Source organism: Pholcus phalangioides, unplaced genomic scaffold (assembly GCF_987345545.1).
Source record: "Pholcus phalangioides strain wild (caught in Gottingen) unplaced genomic scaffold, Ppha-v1.0 ptg000015l_1, whole genome shotgun sequence".
Taxonomy (NCBI): Eukaryota; Metazoa; Arthropoda; class Arachnida; order Araneae; family Pholcidae; genus Pholcus; species Pholcus phalangioides.
In genome coordinates, this window is record NW_028301608.1 from 35,451,898 (window position 1) to 35,474,825 (window position 22,928).

Here is a 22,928-nt window from a genome sequence, read left to right on the forward strand (position 1 = left end):
ACTAAGACTTTTGCCTCTGCTATATTTAGAAGGACGGAATTTCCGAAATGTCCGAAAAAATGCTAAAGCTCGTGCAAAAGAATAAAGGAATTAAGGAATTATTCAACTGCTCTTAAAGTTGAAAAAAGATGAAAGACTGAACTCGTGATTGCTCAAAAACTTTCAAAACCGCAACTTTTCATGAAATTATGAAATTACTTCTCACGTGACAAAACTTTTCATGATCATTGAATTGAAGTCGCGTAATTAACGTAATAAATATACATACCATTAATAACCTTTTATGGCAATTTTCTCTAATATCAGAGCCGAAATTTCCAGAAAATATTGAGAAAAGTAAATAGTGAAAGACCCACCATGAGAGAGATAAATACTCTCGTATTATTATGGAAGTTTTAAAGCTTTATTCAGATGTCCATAGAAAGAAAAGGGAGTCACGTAACGTATATAATAACGTAATAAGTATCTAGACAGTTCTTTTGGTATTTCCGGATTTCTTCCGGATAAAAATGTATAAATTCTTATTTTTAAGTATGAAATAATGTTTTTCTTCTAAAGAGAAAAAGAGAAAAGAGACGGAATCTTGTGGCAATTGCGATGAATTATACGATATTTTTCCGGGCGTCCGCGCCATTAACTTTATAGTACCTAGGAGCTATACTCATGCTAAACAAGCATGAAAAATATGAAAAAAAAAATCAAATGAGCGTTTCAGGATGTACAAGAAACATGATACGAAATGTCTTAGCTCTCTTAAAAACAGTTTATCAGGAAAATAATTATTGGTGTAGATACTGTCGAAAGTTACTAAGATTTTTGCCTCTATATTTGCTAAATTTACAAGCGAAGGTTTTTAACAGCTGGCTGATGCAAAGATATATTTAAGAAAGAGAGAAAATTCAACTGCCCTTGCGAGGAATAGAACCAACATCCTCTCACTTGCCGAGTAAGCGGCCTAGATCACTAGTTTATAAAAGCAACGAATATCTCAATCTTTGCTTAGAGCTCGCGTGCACTGAACAGGACCGTGAATGGACGATCGGACTTAATCCAGGCTACCGCTTTTTTAGTCTAGTGGTATAGGGAGCTCACCAGGCAAGTAACAGGACCTGGGTTCGATTCCACGCAAACCAGATGAATTTTCTTTCTTTCTTAAATTCCTCTTCGCATCAGTCAGCTGTTAAAAACCTTCGTATGGATAGCGAAGAGTGACAACATCCTTGGACAAATTTACAAGGATGTTGAATTTCCAAAACGTCCGAAGAAATAACGTAAAGCATGCAAAAAAACAAAAAAAAAAAAAAAAAAACAGAGTAATTTATACTTCTAGAAGAATGAAGGTGAAAGTTTGAACTCATGATTGCTGAAAAACTTCCAAAACAGTAACTATTCATGAAATTACGAAATTAATTTTCACATTAATTTTATCATGATCATTGAATTGCTGAAAACGCTTGATTACCGTAATAAATATGCACACCATTGATAAACTGTCATGCGGATTTCTCCCCCATATTAAAGCCGGAATTCTTCGGCAAAAAAATTTAGCATAAAAAATTGAAAAACCCGCCATGATAAATACTCTCGGAGTTATTCTGGAAGTCTCAAATCTCTATTCAGATGTCCATAGAGAGAAAATAGAGTCACGTATATTTCTCAAAGTTTCTAGACAGTTCTTTTGATATTTCCGGATTTCTTCCGGATAAAAATGGATAAATTCTTATTTTTAAGTATGAAATAATGTTTTTCTTCTAAAAAGAAAAAAGAGACGGACTCTTGTGGCAATTGCGATGAATTATACAATATTTTCCGGGCGTCCGCGCCATTAACTTTATAGTACCACGAAGCTAAACAAGCATGAAAAATATGGAAAAAAAGTAAAATAAGCGTCGGGATGTACAGGAAACATGATTCCGTTCTCCCCCTAAAAATTTCTTTTCCCAGTCACTTCTCACACACATATATCATATAGAAAGCGAAGCAGAGAGAAAATAATAAGGAACCAATTTCTAGAGATTTCTTTTACGCTTGTTTTGTTCCTGGAAAATGTAGCGTGACCGAGACTTTGGAGGCTGGGACTCTCTCTCTCTCACTGACTCCTTACGGAAACTTGAAAGCCGATAATACTTTTATGAATGATGGTGTCAAACTTCGGAGAAGACCGATGAACTTCTACAACCACGTAAATGAAAGTAAAAACGAAAAAATATATATATATAATTTCTCTTCTTTGCTATTTCGGAACTTTGGGAAGCCAACAGACATCAAACATAGGCCGAGATACTAATAAAAACTGTCAGGCCATTGCCTTCGGAAATCCCTCCCGGATAATGATAGTCATTTTTTTTCTTCTCTTATTGATGCCGTTGAAACGTCTCTAATGAATGTCGAAACGATGGTTTCTGAAATCACTATGCATGGATTATTATTTATACTTATTGATTATTTTTGAATAGATATGTGAATGGATCGATTGATCGATCGCTGTCTCGTCACGTGTCTTTCTATGAGAAGTTATTTTTTTAGTCGGGATCACGATAGTTTGATGATTTTTTGACACGCTATGGCAATTTATAAAATGTTGTAATCACTGTATTTGACCAGGAGAGATTTACAGTCTCTAGCATGCAGGGTTCGAATCCCACTGACACCACAGTGGTGGTCTGCTGAAGTTGGTTTTCCGTGGTTCCAACTTTGAAGTGCCAATGCGAGCCGATCTTCCCGTTAAATAGTCTTCCACAGAGAGCAACAAGCCTACAATAGTAAAAATCTTCAATCATTAGACTTCATCCATAGTTCGAAAAAAAGATGGCTGATTGCAGCACTATAACAAGCATCACACAGGAACAAATTTAAAGTTAGGTTCACAACAGGTGCACGCACATTCCAACAAGCACCAACTCGTTAGAAGTATCGAAGAGGAACATGGAAGAGGTGTATGTGTGGTTTAGTAGTCTATAGCAGGGGGTGGCAAACACCTGGCCCGTGAGGCGATTTTGTGCTGCCAGCGACTTTGTAAAATTAGTGTGTATTAAAATGATTTTTTTTTATCGTTATTTAAGACATCATTTTTTACAGCAGACCTGATTAACAGCATATTTACATTCATTATTTCTAGTGCCCATAGTAATTAGTAGAACCCGTAGTTCAGGCGAAATGCCATAATTGCCTATTTTTAAACTTTTCTATTTTTTGTAAAAATGTGTTTTTTGAATTCTTCCTGTCGAAAATTCTTATTTCGATGCTGTTTTAGTATGTTTATTCGTGAATTTTAGAGGCCATATTATGTAGAACTTAGATGTTTTTAGCATTGAGTTTTTCAAACGAAGTTTTTTTTTAAATTTTCAAACCTTTGTATTATGGGGCTTAGTCGATTGCCCTCCAGATGAAAGGGTTTGAATTTTAAACGTGTTTCTGCAACAAGTCAATTGCCTTCAACCTGATTTCTTCATTGCAGGTGATGGAATGGGTGGGAGGGATTTTGAAACTTCTCACACAGGTTATTTAAGTAACCAGCAATCTTGTGTCAAAATTATGTGGAATTTGGTTAAGAAATCGAAAGATCGATCTAAAAACATATGTTGATTCGCCTGCCAGGAAAAAATATTTTCACTAGCGTCATCTAGTGTTGATTGAAAACACTAATTTCTGAATTTAATAATATTATAAAAATGCGTTTGGCTCTTTTCAGATAAAATGTAGCTTTTAAGTGGTTAGTTTAATAAAATTTATTACAATTAAAGCTAATTTTATAGAAATTTAGTGCAATAAAATATCGGTTAATATATTTGTAAGTTTTAGTTTGATCAGTGGACAAATTTTGTTTCATTTAAAAGTTTAAGTTTCGGTTTTCTGCGCGCTTAAATGAATTGGTTTTTTTTTGACGTCATCTATCTTTGATTTTGACCATTAATTTCTAATTTCACATTTTTTCGGTTCTATTTTTTTACATTCTACCGTATTTTTTACAAGAGAAATCAATTTCTCAATAATTTACTCAATAATTGTTTACTTTGATAAGTTGTGCTCACTTATAGAATAATCGAATACAGTGAAATATCCGTTAATAGGATGTTTCTTTCTTCTGATTTCGTGACCCTGGACCTTAAACCCTTACAGCGAAAACTCCGAGATATCTCGTCGAAAATGATCTGCTTTATTTCGATCACGTCGAAATATCTCAGGTTCTGAACACGCTTTTATTTCCAATGTGGCAATTATAATGCGCATCAAGAAAATTTAAACAACGGCTTAAACGGTTAAAGATCTTCCATTTAATTTAACTTCTATTTAATATGCCCATTGTAAATGTGTATTTCTAGTGTTTATTTATTATATTTAAAACGAGGAAACAGGGCTGGACCCGACATGCCCAGGGCGTCTTAAAATTTTGCCCGGTCGCTTCATCCGATACATAAATTTTCCATGTATCGTATTTCCCCAATCTTCAACGCTGATATTTTCTGAATGAACGTTGAATTTTCTGATTTCTACTCCAAAGAGCAAAAATGTGTCATGTGGGATGGTGGGGTTCATATTGTGTTATTGAACAAGAGAGTTCCACACCCAGACAAGATGATTTTTTGTGTCGAAAAAAGAGAAGCAGTCATCTCTAAATTTTGACATACCAGGTTGGTGACATTCTATGTTGTAGCAGACTAACACTTTTCAAACGAAAATACCGATATGTATTCTGTTCCCAGAAGGTAACTCAAATTATAAGAACGCAAATCTGGTTTCGTGTAATCTCATAGACATACTGGAGCACCAGGTAATGGTGCATGTGGGCAGTGCCATATTACCGCATGGGCCCACCCGAGCACTGCCGGAGGCCTCAGAAAAATGAGAAGTAGTTGAATTTTCGAGAATTTGCCGGGTAGAACCTCTGAAAAATCACTTTTGCTCGGTGGGGGGGGGGGGGGGGTCCCATGATGCGACTGCCCTGCTTGTGCGCATCCTTTCACATCTACAGCTAGGTGTGTAGGAAGCTAGTACATTTTATCTTGGTACCACCACGGGTTTACCCCCCATGCTAGTCAATGCTATCAACACGACTGGCTTTCCATCCCAATAATGGAACTTTTCTCGAAGTCCAACGGTGCGTGAATCAATTCCTTGAGTGCTTATTCGACTCGTGTGGCCCCACCGGTTGCCAAATCAGGAGTAAAGAATAGAAATAATTGTAGAAATATGTAGTAAAAATGCTTTTTCTGTAAAATTTAAAACTATGGATGTAATCGAATGGACTGATTTGCAAAAAAAATAAAAATAAAAAAAATACCTAATTTTTGATGAACATTGCATCCGCTAGCTGGGAACCAGAAAAAAAGGTTATGTATCAGTTAATGAACAAGCGGAGCCCAGGGTAAAAATTTAATGACTAAATTGCCCTTTTATCCCCATATTACTTATGGCGGACACAATCTGCGAGTTTTCAAGGAAATATTACGGCTGCGGCTTATACACCAGAGTGTTGTCGCTGGCGTGGCCCAAGACGCTGCAGTTGCCCATTATATTGACCCTTGAATAGTGAGAAGTTTTCCATTCCTGGTCTATAGCAAACGTGCTCAACCCATGGGCCAGGTGCGGCAATTGGAGTCTTCTGATATGACCCGTGATATAAAACATAATTTTATAGAAATAAGCGGTACATTTATATGGATCACTCACTTGAACCCGCAGCTTATTTACAGCACGCTTGAATGACCCCGGCATATTTACGGAACAATTGAGTGACCCGCGGTATATTTACAGATCACTTGAGCGACCTGCGTCACAGTTCCAAATCACTGAAGGAACACGCAGCATATTTGCAGATAATTTGAGTGACAAGCGAAACAGTTCTAGACCACTTACGGAACCCGCGGCACATTCACAAATCACTTGAGTGACCCGTGGGGCACTTTCTTTATCACTTAGAATACCCGTTGCCGGCACATTTTAACATAGATCACATTTGCCCCCCTCAAATGACTTGCTGTGATGTTCCAGATCACTTGAGTGGCCCCGCGACTCGTTTTTAAACAAATGAAGTGGTCCGTACTCCTAAAGGTTGAAGACCCTTGTTTTAGAGTGATTCTTCCATGCCTCTTGAAGCTGGTGTGCTAAAACGCTCGGAATGAGAACTTCCTGCAATCACAAATTTGCAGTAAAGCCAATCCCCCGATTAACGAACAAAACACGTTCCGAGCGTCATCCGTAAGTTGAAATAACCCAATTTGGCATCCATCGGTCAGTCGGGAAGAGTGGCTGCTATTCCCACCATATTCATCTGCATTTAGTATAAGTAACGACGGCCATCGTGATTGTGTCATCTCCGGATTGTCAGTGCTGGTGAACTGCCCGAGCGCAATGGGGTGTTTTGCCTTTCTGTCAAACAATCCTTGATCAATCAAATTTATTTATTTATTTATTTGATTTCAATTAATTAATTTATTTAATTTCAATTTATTTATTTATTTAATTTCAATTTATTTATTTATTTAATTTCAATTTATTTATTTATTTAATTTCAATTTATTTATTTATTTAATTTCAATTTATTTATTTATTTAATTTCAATTTATTTATTTATTTAATTTCAATTTATTTATTTATTTAATTTCAATTTATTTATTTATTTAATTTCAATTTATTTATTTATTTAATTTCAATTTATTTATTTATTTAATTTCAATTTATTTATTTATTTAATTTCAATTTATTTATTTATTTAATTTCAATTTATTTATTTATTTAATTTCAATTTATTTATTTATTTAATTTCAATTTATTTATTTATTTAATTTCAATTTATTTATTTATTTAATTTCAATTTATTTATTTATTTAATTTCAATTTATTTATTTATTTAATTTAATCAAATTTCTGATTGCGCGTTTTGCGATATAATTTTATACAACTTTCTATGACTATTTATTATCCGTGCCCGTTGGTTGCACTTTGACTTTAACTTGATTAATTTGATTCTTCATTTTACATAATTTTTAATTTCCTTTCACTATATGTAATCTTTGACGTATCAATAAATATTGGTTTTGCCGGAGATGCCCTGGGCCTCCCCCCTTCGGGAAGAGGAACCGAAGAGCTTGCGTTGCTTCTTGCGACAGAGCCTGGGTGTCTCGCGGTTTCTCCAGTTACTCCAGTGCTGGTGAATGAATATGGATATTGTGAATTTATTTTCATTTATTACCTAATGTATGTCATTTTTTAACAGTTCGGCTCTAGATAAGGGGGGGGGGTGCTGATGGAACAGGGACCTGTTCGGTACCGTATTGAATGCTAGTGGATAAACTTTATGACAAATCTTTCTTTTTAAGGCGCATTCACAAGAGTTAAATAATAAAGTTGTTAAGTAAATGTTAAGTCGTCAAGTGCGCAAAAATAGTCCCTAACGTAAATAATCAAGCAGTGAATTCTCATTGAATAATACAAGACGATGCACGCACACAGTGCCTACTTATTCGAAAAAACAAAGTTCTGTTCATTCTACTTATCCACTTAATCACTTCTTACTTATCAACTGAACCAGTGAAAACGGCCTTTAACTTCTGCATACGATTGAAAGTACTTGACGACTTAAAATTTTGTTAACTACTAAATTACTTGAACCGCGTAAATCAGTCAAAATTTCCTCTGATAGTTGGAGCCTCAAGTTTTGAGCAGTCTGAGAAAGACAAGTAGAAAATTTGCAGGACGGTCATCTTGACGATATGTCTCTGAACTTGTCGGAAAGTTTCTGACAAAGCTGAGTAGAGGTTTTGAATGTGTAAAATGTCTGAAAATCCAATGAGGTCAATATTTTTACAGAAGACCAGAACAATTCATATTATAGCGCAAGCTCTATCCCACTGAGCACTTTTAGCCATTGTTTTAAGGAACAGGACACATTAAGCAATTTCAACCATTAAAAGTTCAACCGTTATTCTTGGTCAAGTCCCAAACCATTAGGCATATTTAATATTGAACCTACAGTTTTAAGCTGATTGAAAAGTGTTAGCTTAATTATTCACCCATATAGGATTTGAGCCCAGACATGCGCAGTCGAAGTTTGTGTACTAACTTTTCGACCATCAATTTCAAATTTCCCGCTGCTCAAGGGGAAATTTGAAAAATGTTTTTTTCCGGCGTTGACAACTTCAAAAAAAGTGAAAAATGTGTCCTTCGCTATTCCGTGTAACACGAACCAAACCTCCAGCAACTAAACAATGGATCGAAGCAAAACTCTCAGGAAACTAACACAAATTTTCTATTAAGCAAAAAAAATACAACCAGTTTTTGAGAATTACTCACCTGAAGTCACAGGAGTGTTCTTGTTCTCCTCTTATACACACACATATAGTATATTCGGCATCGGTTGTTATTCCCGAGGCATCCAATGTCTTCCCTGTCACCAGTTTCTATCAGTTAAACACGGAAAAAAAGTTCCGTTGGTGCTACCTTCTTGTTCCTGGCGGTGACAGTGCTTGTTCGGAAGGCGCTTTGACGAATCACTCCAGGCTCAGAGGTGACGGGCTCACAGACTGTGGATGAAAAAGAAAAAAGAACCAGCTGAAGAGGGAATAGAAATAAATTCGGGATGGAAGGGGACACGGACAAAAAAGGTAACATGATACCTCAAAGACCATATATACTTCTTAGTTTTTTTCTCTTATATTTACCATGAACTCACGCAAAGAGACGTGAAGATAAGATAGGAGAAGGAACATCTGGTAAGGTGATGATGATGGCTCCTTTTTGTGCTTTCTTAAAAAAAAAAAAGATTTATTTCCTTCATCCCTAGTATTCCCTCAACATCTTTATGGTACACAGACTTGCTTTCAAACCCCCGTCCGTCGTCTCTTCGCGAGATTCACGAAAATAGTGCGAAATTAAAAATAATAATAATGACAACAACACTGGTGATTGTTCTTGACGAGATGCAAGAATTTGATAGCGTCATGAGTTTTTGACAGAGATCTATACCAAAGATGTGGTCGTCGACTCGACTGCAGCAGTAAGTTCTGAGAAATGACTGGTTAGCTACGATCATGTTCGTGATTCCCATGAAGTAGACAGGGACGCTGATGGGAAGTGAAAAGCACGAGAACTGCTACTAGGTTGCTTATATGCTGAAACTTCGTATTTATGATTCACCGTCAGCACAAAAAGATCCCCCCTAATGAATCTTCAAAAATGTATTAGTGAAAATCCAACCACTCAATACTACTACTTAACCGTACATACATATCGTATACATTCCTCTGCGGAATTTCTAATGAATTGGTACGTGCTGGAATGCGTGTTCTGAGCGTATGTATGACCCTAACCCTACAACGTATAATGTTGCCGATTGGCAAGATATACTTTTAATACGTTTAATTTCTGTTGTCAATTGGCAACTTTATGTTTGAGACGTTCATTATTCCATTTTTTTCCATTTTCCCTTCGAAAAGCATTCATAGATGGCAGCAAAATAAGAGCCCGTATAAGCAGTACAATTCAAAACGACAGTAGAACAATAGATAGTAAAACAGTAGAACTTGGTTAATTCGAAGTTTGGATAATAACTTTCACGAACTTACCTTGAGTTTTCTATCTATTTTAATGTTAAAATTTCTTCTTTAATTCGAATTTTTTCAATAATTTGAAGTTAGAGGAAGGAAATCGTGGTTTCTGTATATGAGCAAACGTCGTTTGAAAAACTCTCCAAGTTTGACTTTGGTTTTCTTCCAGGTTGTTAAAAAATAAATCTTTAAAGGAAAATGAGTTTTGAAAATTATGTTTTCTCCACTCTTTCTTTGATAAATTAATGCCTATTTTAACTTTGTCCAGCTGGAGTGCATCGAGAATATGTATTCCTTGATACCTATTATGTTGCTCACCCTAAGAATCAAGGTGTACCATTCAAAGAATGGTGTAGAATTTTTTTTTATCGTCACTAAGCATATGGAAAGGATCCTAAATTACAAATTGTAATACGTAAATGAAAGTATAGTATCATAAGAATGATAAACAACACATTTGGAAAACAGTTTTGAAACGGATGATCAAGTACTGCTCCCGTAATAAGGCTTTGAGCATGATCAAGAAATCCTGCAGTGATGCTGATTCTAGAACAATGGAATGATGTAGTAGCTGAGATCAATTATTATAATTATAAATAACTATGTGAAGTACCCGGCGTTGCCCGGACTATAAGGGCGACGTAATCCTGCTTGGCCTAATTTCAAAGTTAAACTGTTGAAATATTAATATTTACTTTTTGTTTTACGATTTTTTGTAATTATCTGTTATTCCTAGTCACAGACATGTGAATAAAATGAGGAAAATAAAAAAGAAACCTAACTTTTTTTTTTCTGTGCAAAAAAAAAAACCAGAAACTCATCAGGCAAGTGGTTAAACTTGTTTTACGAAATATATTATTTATGACATTTTACTTGAGCTCGAAACATGATTTCTAAAAATCTATTGATTGTATTATTAAAAATGTTTAATATGGTATTTCTTCGTATATTGTTAAGGTTATGAACTAAAATCTGAGGTCTATCATATGTATTTGTCTAATTATATTGTTTTATATGATATGATATGTTAAATAAAATTTCAAAAAAAATTCGCACGTACATCCACAGATTTGGGTGTAACTTATGAGCATACCATACAATCCTTTAAATTTGAGTTCATAGCTTGCACCGTTACTAGCTGAATGCACAGAGAAAATAACGAAATATTTCATTCAGAGAATTTTTCGCAATCGTGTTTCGAATATTGTGTGAATTTTGCTTAAAATTTGACATAAAAATGACTTTTTTCACAAAAAATGACATAGTCTAAAATTTGTTGCCGTTTCCACCATTTCGAGACGCTTTCTCTCACAAAATGCTATTAAAATTCACAGCAGTACTATTTTACACAAAAGTTGCAAGAAAAGTAGCCTGATACCCTTAAGGCAAAAATTTGAAAATATGTATTACATGGCATTGATTAGATACATTCATGGAAGATACTTTTTGGAAATAGAAAAGTTAGAGTGAATAGATACGAGATGTATGAGTTGGTTTACACATCCCTGAATTAAGAGGAAAATATAATTTAAAACACTCGTAGAGAAAAGAGAAGCCATGCTGGAAATATCATATCCTTTTAAAGCTCGTGGCGGCGGCATCAGGAAGTGCGATAGAAGAGCTACAGTTAATCTTGGCGGCGGCTTGCGAAGTTAATAACAATTAGCTTTTCTCTCGCGCGACCACTAAACATTACGAGAGGATGGCGCTGGTGGGGGAGGGGGCAGTTGCAGTGCATTAAAGGGTAGCTGATGGGTGAAGGGTTCTGTCGAGAGTAGCTTTATGCAAATCGAGTTCCGCTTTGGAAGAGGAGGAATGGGAAGCCGATATGAAATAGGTCGCTACTTTGATGTTGGTTGCCCCGACATTCTATCATAGGCGGCGAGTGTTACGCCCGAATCATTATATTCCACATCCCGTCGGAGAACAAGCTCAGAAGGATCATGAGAAGGAATATCCTTCGTGTTTTACAATTATCTCTGATTGTGGCAATTACACGTGGAAACCTTGTCTTGAATGAGTCTTAATAAAGAGATATGCTCTAGAGAAAGATTTTCACTTATGCGTTATCATTCTGAGCGTTACGTATGGAACAAACTGAATGACGTTTCAACTCTTAGAGGAACACGAACAGAAATAGGATACTAAACGCAAAGTATAAAATTTCGTTCTGAGGTCACTGACACAGATCGTATATACGTAATGCGAGAATTCCATTTCCAAAATGCAGAGTCTCATTCTAGATGTTGCCTGATAGGAATTGGATGCATTTATCAATGTTAATGTTCATAAAGAATGGATGAAGGAAAAGTGCCAAGAGTGCAATTTCCTTAAAATCTACGAAACGTTTCAGTAAAACTTCTGCCTAACTTGTAAGTATGTCAACATAGTTTTTAGTCTTGCACAATGCGCCGATTTTTTCCTTCAGTCACCTAAAAGTTTCGCCTTCACGGCTCTTTAGAAAAAAGACAATTTTTCTCAAACATTTATCCATTTTTTTTTTTGTACAGGGTGTCCTGTAAGTGCTAATGCGGCTTTTATGTCATCAACCGTCCGTAGTAGAGGTAGTTTCAATTTATAAGCAGTATATATATTTCTTAGAAGCAGTTAAAAAATTTCCCTTTGGAAAAATTTAGAGGAGACCTTCATATCCAGCAGTGGATTGAAAATTGTTGTTGATGATGATGATGATTCGAATTCAAAAATCGGAGATAAGGTAGGCATTCTAATTTTTAAAAACTAATAAAGATTTGAAAATTCTGTTTTTCCCTCTACTCATTTTAACATGGTTCAGCTGTGGTGCATCAAGACTGTGTGCCACTTAATGCCCATTATGCTTTTTAGCCTATAGATCAAGGTGTAACATTCAAAATTTGAATCTTTTTGTCAGCATTAAGAATAGGGAAAGTATCGGAAAGTTCAGATTTTCATACGTTAATGAAAATATATTTCCTTAATAGCAAATAAGAGAGATGAGCAAAATTTGAGATACAGTTTCATAATGGATGATCATGACCGATAAAAAGTCAATGTTAAAATCACGCTTTAAACATTGGCAACAAATTCTGCAGTGATGCTGGTTCCAGAACAGTGGCATAATGTAGCAGCTAAGATAATTATCTTAGCTGCTATACAGGGTGCCCTGTAAATACTATCATGGCTTTTATCTCATCAACCGTCCGTCGTAGAGGTATGATTCCAACTCAAAAAATGCTCAACAGGCATTCAAAATTACCCTGTACCAATTTCGAGGGTGAAAATAGTGTATAGGAAAATGAAAAATCTCGGGCTTGGGTCAGTGCACCGGTTGCCGGGCCTAGTTGCGGCCCTGGCAAAAAGGTTTTTTCTACACAAATTGTAGTGTACATGCCAATGGGTTTTTTTTTTGAACACACGGGAATAAAGTGTGTGTGTGCTGAAGCCTCCTGATATATATATCAGAAACATCTTTATTTCTTTGAAGAATTTGACATTTGAGTTTTCAAGAACGTGCTTTGCTGGTGAGTGAAACTCACTCAAGAACACCGTGATTCCGCATCGAAAGCTATACAGAGATTTTCAGTCTTGAAAAGGGCTCCAAAAATATACTCCTCATCCCTTCGTTAACCCTCTCACGGGTATTGATAACGTATCTCGCTTTCTCAACAGCCCGTGATTTTAATAATGACGAGCTCAGATATGTTGTAAAGCTGCTTTTCCTCAATGGAACACATTTTTCTTATTCCCCACTCCCCTACTTTGCACCTGCAGAAAATCAGAAGACATGCTACCCCATAAGAAAAGATATGACATTTCACCAGTGTTTAGTGATTCCTGCTTTGCCAAAGATAGGGTTAGGACGTCCCTAAAGCTTCATAATTTTCACTAGTTAAGACTTAGTTAAGACTTTTAAATGCGAGCCGGTCCCCCAGTTGAGAAAGTCTCTTTGCAAAGAGCAGGTAGACCTCCAACATGATGTATAACATGAAAAATTCATGCATAACATGCATGACATGAAAAACACTTCATGAATAATATGAAAAATAAAAGCATTTACGACCTTCATTTCAAAATATGGAAGACAGATGGCAGCACCAGCATAAAACGAAAGTGCCCGAGTGGTGTTGGGTTTCGTCTACCGCCATGAAAGTTTCCGTCAGGATCGCTTGTTCGATACTGAGGAAAGAACATAAACAAGTTCTTTCCCAACGAACCTGCGGAAACCACCGATAGGTAGCGCCTTTATTTACGAGTTTATTAGTTATTAAATTGCTCTATGATAACATGACCAGAGTTGGTGTGCGGTGAAGTAAGCGGTAGCATAAAACGAAACAAGCACAATTCTGACGACATAAATACGTTAATATTTATAAGTAATGCGTGTTAGTAAATATGCCAATATATACACTCAGAGCACTCATTCCCCACATGTACCAATTCGTTAGAAATTCCGCAGAGAGAGGATACGAAGTGCTTGTGTGGTTTAGTAGTAGTAGTAGTAGTAGTTAAGACTTTAAACAACTCAGAACATAGTAACTGTAGTTATATACACCCTGTACCATTTTCACCATTTAGAAAAAAATAATAATATTACTACGATATTCATATGACTAATAGTCTTGACGCAGAAGATTATATAATAATAATAAAGGGCCACATGGCCATACCATCAAGCATCTTGCTACACGATTAACTTCAACGTGTCAACATTCCAGAACTGTTGCATATTGGCAACGCATACACATCCGTCTTGTGTCCTCTCGGTACATTATTTATCTTCTCCAAATAAACATACAAAATGGGAATGAACGTATATCATCAAGATCTTTTCCCGAAGATCACAAAGAAATGAGACTTTTACCACATTACGTGCTCGGCTTCTGACAACAATGTCGGAAAAGTTACGTCACTCAATATTTAGCCCATTTTCTCAGCGTTGTTGTCTCTTGATTAATGGCTTATTGAATAACAGCCACGTCTCGATACATCAAACAGTATTTTTTCCTCTCTCTAGATCCGAAACTCAAAGGAATACACAGAAGGAATGTAATAAACCTTTGGCCATCTACCAAATGAAATCTTCTAACTCAAATAACTAAGAGTGTGACTGTGTAAGAAGAGAGCAAGCAACCAGTCTCTTATGGGATTTCCTTTTATAAAAACTCCAGCTAACATTCAAGAAGGTTGGTACATACATACGTACCTTCCATTCCCTTTTCTCATCTAAGGCGAGAAAAATCGTTTTATTCCCACGTATGAATATACACATACATCGTCTATACATACCTTAGGCAATTTCTTATATTAAGGATGATGAGGGAAGTAACGGAGGCACGCGCGCAATGATGATAATGATAATGATGATACAATGTTTTCTTCAGCTATTTATTTGATTTCGAGACGTGATAGTGGAAGCCTTTTCTCAGACAGGCTAGTTTTGGATTGTTATTTTTCCACCCTAATCCCGAAATGTGGTAGTTATGCTATTGTACTGTTTATTTAGGTTTTCCCAATAGTTTTCCTTGGAATTGATATTGTTATATAGTTTCCAGAGTGAAAGAGGAAGTGGCGTTTACGCTTACTTTGTAAGTCCTAGGTGTTTAATTTAAGTAAGTATTGTAATTGGAAGAGAGAGAGAGAGAAAATTAGGTGGGATCGAAGATCCAGGGATTATATACAGCGTGGTTTTCAGTCTGAGTTATAAATTTAGAGCTGTATTCACTTCATGTTTTCAGGGTAGATTGTTCGAATTAGCTGTATTCATGCTTACCGGTGACAGATTGCTCAAAATAGTTACATTCGCATCATGTCTTCCGGGGTCGAATGTTCAAAATAGCTGTAATCATGCTTACTGGTGACAGCTTGTTCTCGGCCGATGCATATGATTTTTCCCGCCCGTGTGGTAAGATGCTCGTCTACCACCGGGAAGGTTGCATCACGGTCTCAAGTTCAAATCCTGGGGAGAATATAGACAGGATATTTTCCCTAACGAACTTAAGGCGACCACCAATAGATGGTGAATTTATTTCCAACCAAACTCATTAATGGCAGAAAAATTGCAATATGGCTGGAGTTGGTGTTTGGTGAAGTAGCTTGTTGAAAATAGTTGCATTCACATCATGCTTTCCGGGGTTAACTGTTCAAAATAATTGTATTCATGTTCATCGGTGACAACCTGTTCAAAATAGTTGCATTCACATCATGCTTTCCGGATCGATTGTTCAAAATAGTTGTATTCTTGCTTACTGGTGGAAGCTCCTCCAAAATATTTTTTTATATTTCCCACAATGGTTTGTTCACAATACATAATTAAATTCACGCTTCCATATGGCAGCTTGCTCACAATAGTTGCATTCATGATTCTGGTGGCAACATGTTCAAAATTGTTGCATTTATTCTTACCGGTTGCAGCTTGATCAAAATAAAACACAGGTGTGTTCCGCGAGGGTTGGCTGGAAGAGATACTGTCAACGAGATAAGTCCAGTGACAAGAGTTCTGCATTCTGCGGGTTTCTGTTTCAATAGCTGCGTTCGTGCTTCTGATGAAAGCTTTTCACAATAGTTGCACATCCATGCTTCTCAGTTGTAACTTGCTTACAATACCTACATTCACGCTTCCCGATGACAACTTTTCACAATAGAAAGCATTTATTACGATAAATTTATGCTTTTTCGTTGGAGCTTGTCCAAAATAGATGCGCGTTCAAGCTTTAGAGAAGAAACACGTTGAAAACAGTTTTATCCACGCTTCTATCTGACATCTAGTTGATAGTTTCTTGCATACCAAAAAATTTCCAAGGTAGATTAATCAACATAGTAGTTGCATTCATGATACCCCGTGGCAGCTTGTTCAAAATAGTTGTATTCGTCTCTTGTCTTACGAAGTCAGCCTGCTCAAAATAAATACAAGCAACCCTTGCTTTCTGGTGACAACTTTGATCCATCTGTCACCAGGAAATATTCATTTCGTGCTTTTTGGTAGCACTTTGTTCAAAATGGTTGCAACCCCTTCTTGCTTTCCAGTGACGTCTTATTTAAAATACCAAGTCAAATTAAACCCCTGCATTTTGGTAGAAAACTGTTAAAAATAGCTGCACCCATTGCGCTTTCAAATATGATTCAACCCATTAAAATTCTTAACTTTTTCTTAAATATAAGGTCAGTAAATGACAGCTTTTAATCAGTCGATGAAATGCTTTCAAATACACGTGGAAAGAGGCTACAGGGACATCTTTCAAATTATCGGCTAAACGTAAGTTTCCGATCCTCCATCCGATAATTATAAACTCGAAGCATCGCAAAGTTTAGCCGATCAATCGATCAAGAAAACGTAGACTCAACTCGATACATAGCTTGCTTATCGACGATTCCTACAGTATACAGGCGATATTCAAGTTATCATCACTTCCTCAAGGTAACATCAAATTTTCAATCTAAACAGCGAACCAACGAGTAATTTGCGAAAATACCTTCGGGGGTATTAACGATATCAAAGCCGTGTGGATGTAATAATTGAATACACGGCCTGCAAATGCTTGCAATGATTTTGATTCTCCATGGAAGGCATTATAAGCGAAATTGAAAGTGAAGAAAACGCTAATTGCTTATTCGTCGAGAAACTTTTGGCACATACCAAATGAAATTCGCGATAATATAACGATTTCTCTGTCCTATGATCTTTTTAAAAGTTTTACGATCTCCCCATGGTATCGCTCCTATTTCTCTCTGAATTACCTACCGTGTTGCTGAGCTCACTGTATAGCCAGTTCCTCGTGAACTCGTACTCATTCGAAAACTTAATTTGGGTAGCAAGTCTTAATGAATATTTGATAATTTTGGTGAGAATTCAAAAGGAATTCCGCGCGCTGATATAGTTACCATCAGTGAATGCAGTAAGGTTGGAGTCGAGGATTTCGAATCCCTTCTTAATTATGCATGGCTTTTCGGTCATCGTACAACTCTGTGTGATGCTCATTTCACCTTTAACACAAACAGCCATTGCCGGTGGTTCGAAGTACCGAGCTAGAGGAACTCATATTATTTATCATTACCTTGTCCGGTAGTAATAAATAATAATATTATTTAATTCATATTATAAAATATTTCTCATACCAGCAGGCGACGATGGACAGGGTGTCCAATAAATTCGCAAATAGTTTAAAAGAACAAATAAAAATTGAAGATATTGATATTATTTTAACGCAATTTGAGAAAAATTCCTCAAACTATTTTTCGTATAGAAAAAAGTATTAGTTTGAATTTTTGTCGACAAAAGTCACTGCACGAAATAAAATCACCGGAAATATGCAAATAAGAATCCGCTTCAGTAATCAATCCTCTAATACTGACTTACATTGATCACACATATTGCAGTATAACATAACCCCTGTAACAACCTTCTCCAAATACTCATATACTTATAACTTTGATTTCAGTATCGTAATCCAACCGTATATTTTGCACAACATTCCACTCTGTCAGACGAAATATGGTCCGACTACGTCTGTACCAATCTATCGTGTATTGTATTCCAATAGTGGCGATTTGTCCAAGTTCTCACCAGACACCCCATGCTTCTATTGCAACTCCAGTAATAGCAAAAATGGCCTATTGCATGTTTTCCTCGGATCCAACATTTTTTTGCTCCTAAAGGCCAAAACATCTCTCGAAACTCATGCCCACATTCTGCCCAAGAAATAACTTTGCCCTTTTCTTCAAAAACCCTCAGAGAATTTATGCTTCTCCCTTTATTACTTTACCGAAGACACATATATACAAGATCGTAAGTCTCATTCAATGTACATTCTTGAATTTGAAAATTCTTCTGCCTTAGATTCTTTACCTGTATTTATTTATCCATGTTTTTTCTCTATATTTTCTATTGTTCTGGATTTTTTATTCTTCTCCCCGTTTCCTCTTTGACATGTTACGTGTATTTATTTTCTCCCCTTCGTGTAACCTTTATTCACTTTTCGAAACAGCTATTTCTGTTTTCTTCCCTGTATCTTTGTACTGTCAACCTTGACTCTGGCACATATGTGCAGATCAATAAAACTTTTAATTTACAATTCAATATGCAAATGAGAGTCCCATAAAATGCTGGGTGTGCTATTAACAGCTCATTTCTTAATTTTTCTGTTACTGGTGTTAGCATAAGGTTTTCATTGTTATGTTGACCATAGGTGGATAAAATACTTTTGGTGAAGTTGTTTTACCTCAGTCACGAATCGTCGGCTGAAGCATTACGTTTGGAAACAGAAGAGATTAAAGAAAGGTCCAGGTCCAATAATTTTTTCTGGGCTGGTTTACCTGTGTCTCCTCTATATATACATAAATTTAAACTAATTTTTTTTTTCCGTGCAAAAAAAAAATGCCCCCGTGAGAAGAATCTTTTCGCAAACCACATTCAAATATGTCCTTCAATGTCCTCTAATTTTTATTATCTTTCAAACTATAAAAATTTATGGGACACCCTGACTGTGCCATTTGCAGTTTATATACGACTGGATTCATGTAATTTAAATGATTTTTATATTGATACGAGACGAAGGCCAGTTTTTTTTCCTGTAGTTCCTCTTGAATATTAAGTAAAACCTCCCATAAAGGTCATCTCAGTAACCTCCTCACCCCCAACAACAGTAACCACTGAACAACGGCCACATTTCTTGAAACAGAGTGTGTCCTACTGGATTAACATTAAGGTTAATCTCTTAGCAAGGATTTTCGAATAACAGCCACTTTTGGAAATTAAAATGAAAGAAGAATTATGCATTGTCACATAAGAAAAGTAGTTCTCGAGATTTGCTTTGAAGGAGTTTTCCTTTCCTTGAGCCCTTGGAACATAAAAATAACTATGGGTTCATTCCTATACCTCAGAGGGTTTTAAAATGTGGTGGACACCGGGGTTCCTCAAGCAGATGCTAACGGGTGCGCAAGACGCGTTTCGGAAAACAACAAAGCAGAAATTAGGGTTAAAATTTAGCAAGTGGCTATGCCATAAACCAGGAAGTTCATATTGTCTATGCTGCTTGAAAAAGGGTGTCCGGGTAAGCACTAATTGAAAATACTACCCTAGATAACAACAAAAAATAGCTGATAGCATCAGAGGATGAATCTGATGTCGTTGAAGAATACATGTCCGAGGATTCAAGGATTACACTACAGCTGTGTGTATGCATTTTCTTCTGAAATGCTTGAATGAAAAATCAATAATAGGAAATCACAAATAAAAGTTCATCATGAAAAATTCACGTATCTTTTCAATGCAAAATGAATTTCATGTGCTACAAAAAAGGCTTCTGCTAATTAATTATAGTATGGATTGCTATAATTTTACATGCAATCAAAAAATTTAATCTATGTTTCAGAAACACTGAACCTCCTAACAACGGTAACTTGGCAATAACGGCCATATTTGCTCGGTCCCATTGGTGGCCGTTGTTGGGATGTTTCACTGCATTCGTTTCGGTGTAGTGACCTACATAACTTCACGGTGTACACTCTCATCGTTGTTTAATAGCTAATCCTCTAACCATGGAAGCTATTCAAGTGAAAAAAAAAATTCCTTAAAGTTACAGGATTTAAATTTTTTATTACGATCCCGGGTCCTATAAGGCCTGTAAATCATATATAGTAAAATCATCTTCGTACATTGAGACGTTGAACTAAAAAAAATTAATAAATAAAGGAGGTAATGATAACTTTACGAGAAAAACCAAACGATGTATAGATAATTAAAGTTGAAGCACTGTTTTGATGAGAAATGAAGAAACAGTCATACACAAAATTTCTCGGGGACAAATAATTTTGGTCAATTAAATTTATTCATCAAGAGCAAGCATATTATTCCCATTCCCCCATGTTACGACATTGAATGAAATCTCAGAAAAATTATATTCGCTATCAGATGTAAATTTTTGCATGACGTGCCCTCCTAAAGCAGCCTCCTAGAGAAACATTTCGTATGCCTGAAATTCACGAAGTTAACGTTTTTTCTGCGGCCCTATCTGGATGGGTTTGCCTACAAATTTACATGCTTATTTTTCAATCAGATCTCATTTTTGTATGGCCCGTTCTCTTGGGGCCCCCAGGCTGTGCCTGAGTGGGCCCAGCGTTAAGATGGCATTGCTCCCAAACAGTGGAGAATTAAAACTTTGTAGTAAAGTGAGTTTCCATGAATGACAAAGGGCCGCAACTAGAGGGAAACAGCCGGGTCTGGTGCCCCTTGCACTGGACTAGACGGGAGCCCTAAATTCACTATTTACTGCTCCTTGTAAACTGTACGGGAGCAGCAAAATGCGTGTTTGTGCCTGCTGACAAAGTACCTAGTTGCGTCCCAGATGACAAAACTTTTCATCGAGATTTATGGCAGAAAAAGACACCCGTAGCTCCTACCACACACACACACACACACACCCCTCTGGACCATTATTGCTCACTTTGGGAAACATCGATGAATTATGCGTTCGGATAATAAAACAGTAACTGTGTAACACTTTCGTCAGTCTATATTGACAACGAACGACGTCTAAGGATAACGATATGTTATGGATACTCACAAACTTATTTAAAATTTTATATTTAATAAGAAATTAATAAGGGTGTTTTTTTTTACTGCAATAACATCATAGTATTGGCTTAGCCCCTCCCCCTCCACCTTGCGTTCTCCAGTGGGGTATATAAGAGCAACAGAAAAAGAATCTCCGGATATAAGAATCAATCACTAGTAAGAATCAAAATGACTAAACCAAACATGATTCTTATAAAATGCGACTACTTGTACTTCACTATATGATTTTATTTCTGAAAGATAATTTCAGATTTTATGGAACTTAATCTTATTAAAAAATCCCATTTTTGGCAAAAGAGTTCGCTACATCCGATATTCATAAATATGGCAATTCGTTATAAGCGATATTTTTTTAAACATTATTTTGTATTGTAGGTTCACTAAGACGAGAAAAAATTCGTTATAACCAATATTTCGTATTATCTGATTTCGTTATAAGCGGGCCTGACTCTAATTACTCGTATTAAACAACGCTAAGAATTTACACCCCGTATTACGAATCGCTGAAAGACAAAGATTCAATTTCAGAATCGATGATTCTCTCACACTCAAGGAACAAGATAAAGACCTTGAAAGAAATCTCTCGTTTGAAACTCGATGGAATCCGCTTTCACACCAACGGTTATTTGACTCGAAGGTATTTTATAATTTTGGAACTAAAAGTTCGTCGAATTCCTGGAATATCAGGGACAAACTTCTGCGGCGAGAAAGCGAAGAATATCGAAAATGGTGCCTCATATAAGGGATTTAGGGCGAGAAGGTCTTTCCTTGTTTCATTGCCTTTTCTCGGAGCTTTATATTTCCTCACCTTACGTAAGATTGATGGCTTAGGGAAGAAAACTTTTGGACATAGATAAACTACTCTTTTCTTATACATAATACTATCCCCTCTTCACTATAAGCATGATTTATAGGTTATTCTAGAATTTGGTTCCGAAAGGGGTATCAGAAAGAAATATCCTCCTTTTACAAGAATATCCCATTTTCCTTGTTTAAAACTCAAGATGTATCACATTTCATCCAATGTCGTTGGCATATTTTGAAAACATTTTTGAAAATGCGGATATCCTTTGATGCAGTACGCATTCCATATTTCCTGCCTTTACTTGTTGGAACGCATCCGAAATCAAACACGTGAATCCTCACCAAATCTACGCGTGGTCTACACTTTATAATATTATGTATTAAGTAAAGCACAGAAATTCTTGGAAAAACTTTGGTGAGGATTCACGCGCGTGTTTGATTTCGGATGCGTTCGGATGCGATAAGGTTGCCAATTACAGCCGAAAAGTTGGTAAAGGCACGTGTAGTTGCCAGTTACAGCCAAAACATTGTCAGTGACAAGTTAGGTTGTCAATTACCACAGTAAAAATGTCAAGAGCGTTAATTTATGTAATGAAAATAATGTCAATTCTTGATTTTAGAAATTCAAGAGCCTCGTTGAAAATAAAGGGGAAAAATGGGACACTTTTTTTTTGTTTTATTAAAAAGATGGGACGACCAAAATTACGGGAATGTCCGGTAAAATACGGGTCATATGGTCACCCTGTATATACATGTTTCCGGCTCGCGAGTGGCAGAACAAACGCATATCTGGCCCGCGGACTGAAAAGGTTGTGCATCAGTGTAACTACGTATTCGGACAAAATAGTTCCTGATAAGAAGCAGTATGAGTATAGGCTGACCGTCGCGAGTTCCTTTTCCTTGTGTTAACCACATTCCTCGACGACCAAAGTCTAAGGTCTGTTTCTCATCTGACAAATAGGGCACGTGCCCAAGGGCCCCAAAATTGACCACCTTTTTTATTATAGGAAAGGCCTCTCTCCCCTCCACGA

The 22,928-nt window shown here is 36.3% G+C and overlaps 1 protein-coding gene across 1 annotated transcript in view; it reads right to left on the bottom strand.

Moving 5' to 3' along the window:
- Window positions 1-22,928, bottom strand: part of LOC149075917 (uncharacterized) — a 167,317-nt gene that overhangs the window by 88,543 nt on the left and 55,846 nt on the right. Inside the window, exon 2 of the mRNA XM_089243429.1 lies at window positions 8,293-8,522. The gene's annotated coding sequence lies outside the window, so the exon portion shown is untranslated. The remainder of the gene's footprint in view (window positions 1-8,292; window positions 8,523-22,928) is intronic.